The sequence below is a fragment of the Rutilus rutilus genome (assembly GCF_951802725.1).
Source record: "Rutilus rutilus genome assembly, chromosome: 6".
NCBI lineage: Eukaryota > Metazoa > Chordata > Actinopteri > Cypriniformes > Leuciscidae > Rutilus > Rutilus rutilus.
In genome coordinates, this window is record NC_140214.1 from 50,317,438 (window position 1) to 50,321,628 (window position 4,191).

General features: G+C 45.6%; 1 long non-coding RNA gene across 1 annotated transcript; it reads right to left on the minus strand.

The window, feature by feature from the left end:
* Positions 1–337: 337 nt before the first annotated feature.
* Positions 338–1,810, minus strand: LOC311291260. Its single transcript, XR_014627533.1, has 2 exons — positions 1,172–1,810; positions 338–1,130 (listed from the first exon to the last, which is right to left on the minus strand). It is a non-coding gene; the product is annotated as an uncharacterized lncRNA (long non-coding RNA).
* Positions 1,811–4,191: the final 2,381 nt, after the last annotated feature.

Consider the following 4,191-nt stretch of genomic DNA (forward strand, 5'->3'; position numbering starts at 1 on the left):
AGTTTGATCATTGAGCTTTCAAACAGCTCCAACTTACTGCACACCCTTGAAGCAGTGTGTCCCGATCAGGAATGTAAACAGAGCCACTGATAAGCAGTTCTCTGTATTCTTTTACAGTCCACCAGTGTGGATTCAATCACAACAGCCAAATCATAATCTTCATCATTATTATTGGCAGCACATTAATTTCATAAACTGCACAGAGAATCATTCAACATATTCTAAGGGGTTTTTGTCACAGGTCGGGGTGGAGCGCCAGCGGGCCGCCCACCCCTTCGCTTGCGTGCCGCCCCTGAGGAGCCGACCGTGGACACGAAGGAGACAGGCAGACACAGCATTCAAAATAAATATTCTTTATTAAATAATAAAAACAATATAAAATCCCTTCAGCATCCTCTTTTCTTCGGGAGCAGGTTCTTCCAGCATCAGCAGGACCTCCCAGCGTTAGCCGGCTCTTCACTAGCCACAGGCTCTTCCAGCATCAGCAGGCTCTTCCAGCATTAGCAGGCCCTTCCGGCATTAGCCGGCTCTTCACTAGCCTCAGGCTCTTCCAGCATTAACGGGCTCTTCCAGCATCAGCAGGCTCTTCCAGCATTAGCAGGCCCTTCCGGCATTAGCCGGCTCTTCACTAGCCTCAGGCTCTTCCAGCATTAACGGGCTCTTCCAGCATTAGCAGGCCCTTCCGGCATTAGCCGGTTCTTCACTAGCCTCAGGCTCCTCCAGCATTAACGGGCTCTTCCAGCATCAGCAGGCTCTTCCAGCATTAGCAGGCCCTTCCGGCATTAGCCGGCTCTTCACTAGCCTCAGGCAGAGAGTGGAAGATACATGTAACTCACAGCGTTAGCAGATTCTTCAAGCGTTAGCAGGGTCTTCAAGCATTAGCAGGCTCTTCACTGGACTCAGACAGAGGGAGGAATAGACACGTGTAACTCACAGCATTAGCAGGCTCTTCAAGCATTAGCAGGCTCTTCACTGGACTCAGACAGAGAGAGGAATAGACACGTGTAACTCACAGCATTAGCAGGCTCTTCAAGCATTAGCAGGCTCTTCACTGGACTCAGACAGAGGGAGGAATAGACACGTGTAACTCACAGCATTAGCAGGCTCTTCAAGCATTAGCAGGCTCTTCACTGGACTCAGACAGAGAGAGGAATAGACACGTGTAACTCACAGCATTAGCAGGCTCTTCAAGCATTAGCAGGCTCTTCACTGGACTCAGACAGAGGGAGGAATAGACACGTGTAACTCACAGCATTAGCAGGCTCTTCAAGCATTAGCAGGCTCTTCACTGGACTCAGACAGAGAGAGGAATAGACACGTGTAACTCACAGCATTAGCAGGCTCTTCAAGCATTAGCAGGCTCTTCACTGGACTCAGACAGAGGGAGGAATGGACACGTGTAACTCACAGCATTAGCAGGCTCTTCAAGCATTAGCAGGCTCTTCACTGGACTCAGACAGAGGGAGGAATGGACACGTGTAACTCACAGCATTAGCAGGCTCTTCACTGGACTCAGACAGAGAGAGGAATAGACACGTGTAACTCACAGCATTAGCAGGCTCTTCAAGCATTAGCAGGCTCTTCACTGGACTCAGACAGAGGGAGGAATGGACAGCTGTGATTGAGAGTGAACAGCAGAAATAATTCCCACACTCACATTTCCACCACACACTGTAAGGTTTCACTCGTGCTCATTTCCACAATAAAACTGCAATTCAACAGACTCAGTGTACCAAGGCTTCCACCCGCAATCCAGCCGAAGTTTTCTCTGGCTCTCTCATCTGTCTCTCTCGTCTGTCTCTCTCGTCTGTCTCTCTCGTCTGTCTCTCTCGTCTGTCTCTCTCGTCTGTCTCTCTCGTCTGTCTCTCTCGTCTGTCTCTCTCGTCTGTCTCTCTCGTCTGTCTCTCTCGTCTGTCTCTCTCGTCCTCTCTCCCGCGGCCTCCCGCCGCTCACGTGCTGCGCGTCCCACTCTCACAACCCTTGTGTGTTTTATCCTCTCAAAAAGCGGGAGTGGCCTCAATCAAACACTCAGCGTGAAGCCCTTACACCTGTCACCAATCTGCCGTTTAGTTGTCATGACGACAAACACTCATACAGGTCCGGGGATGGTGTTACGCTGAAAACGTCCCGACGGGAACAATTCTCCAGAGGGGAATTGTTCCGGGGCTGTTTGTCACCCCGTGACATTTTCACTAAACATTTTCGTTTTTTAACTTCACATTTCTTTGAAGTCAAAGCTTCAGAGCACAGCTGCTTACAGCGTTTGCTCTCTTCTGTATCACTGTTTGTTTCAGGACTCTTCATAAAGTATAAAATTTGTACTAAATGCCATCAATTTCATTAGCACTGGTTGGAAACAGTATTCCTCTATCAAATGGTTCAACTTAATGTTATCATTATTTTCTCAGTCCCACTTATCTCTGCTGTTTCACATGATTTCTTTTTTTCCCTCATTCCCACATTTACTTCACGCACACACTTTCAGGTGCCGTGGGCACAGACTTTTCACATACTTCACTCTGCTTTTCATTCAAACCAACATTCAACCATTGCTTCACAGTTTTTTACACACGTTTTGCACAGGCACAACTTTCCTATGTCTAACATGCCCTTTTCCCCATAGTTTTCTTCATTGCACAGTACACTGGTGTGCAATATTTACTGTTGGATGTTCCCATAATGGCTGCCTTTTTCCTGTCACTATTGCCCGTGGATTTTAATCTTTTATTAGCGCGCACTAACTGACTGTTCACCCAAGCTCAGAAGGTTGAAAATTAATTTCCGCTTACTCTCAATATCTTTCTCTGGAATTCAGTTTCGGCCTGGAAATTCCTTGACCTGTGAGGTCTCAATTCCCTGCCCTTTTTAAAAACTTCGTTCCAGTGATCAATTATTTCAGCCTTGAATTAATCTTCTATAACGAGTACTCGGCTTCGGTCTGGACAATATCTTGACCTTTTGTGGTCTCAATTTCCGTCCCCTACTTAAAAGCCTTTCTCCCCTCGTACCACAGCTTTAGTTTCAGTTTTCAAATACAGCCATTATGGTTCACCATAACATTTTCTTTTTCAAAATGAATTCTTTTCAAAACCCCGAAAGTAAATGAATTTACTGTCTCTTACCAGAGATTTTTCTGTCGCCACTTGGGTTCTTTTTTTGAGTTCCCTCTGGAAGTCCTCCCGGGCCTGAAGCGGCTGGTTCTCCTTCTCTCAATATTTTTCGAGGTGAGACTGAAGCCTGTTGCTTTCAGGGCGTTTTCCCTCCACCGTCCGCTGATCAGACCCGGAAAGCCCTCAAGGAAAACTCATCCCAATACTCTGACACCAAAATTGTTGTGGCAATTTTTCATTAAACAATCATCAACTGCGTAAGAGACACTCTGAAAATCAAATGATCATTAAAAAGTATTTTATTCTTGCAAGAAGGCCCAGTTGCCACACAGAAGTCACCAGTACAGTCTGTGAAACAAGTGCGACGAAGGGAGGGAGGCCAGAGGAGCCTTTATATCTTTTCCAAGGTCTCTTACAGGCCGGCTCTTATCTATAGAAGGGAAGGTTTCTCTGCTAGTGACCTAATCCTGCTGAGTTTATTCCTACAAACTCAGAAGTCCCAAATGGGACCACCTCTGATCCCAAGGGGTCAGAGGTTCCCTTTTCAGCTGTCTCCCCCTTTGTCTCACAGTGTTCACATTAATCATTATATTGAAAAATCAGGAGCACACCTAGAGTGTGAAAATTAAAATTCCCATTACACTTCTCAGCTGCTCGCTTGCAATAGTCACAAGCACAGTGACAGAGGCTGGTAGCAGAGCAATCAATTCTGTGAATTACACTGCGCAAATAAAAGTAATAGCAGGCTACCCATCGGATGAAGAAGGGTTGGCTCTCCACAGAACAATAAAATATTAATTTTTATTTCATTTTATTTTTCGTGTTCGCATTTATGAGGAAAAAACAATGTTACAGACGTGACCGCTCTGAAACGGCACTTAAAGACTGTTTTAAAACGTCCACAGACCTCAAATAGAAAGCACAAAGCCTTTCTTTAAAGTGAATTTCGTTTTGCATTAATTGTATCTTAATTTTAATAAATTTTTCCTCAACCAATTGATTTAATAAGTAATAAGTAGGCTATATAACAGACAATAGATCATGACGGAGGCGCCGGCGACTGAACTGGAGTGCGTCTCAT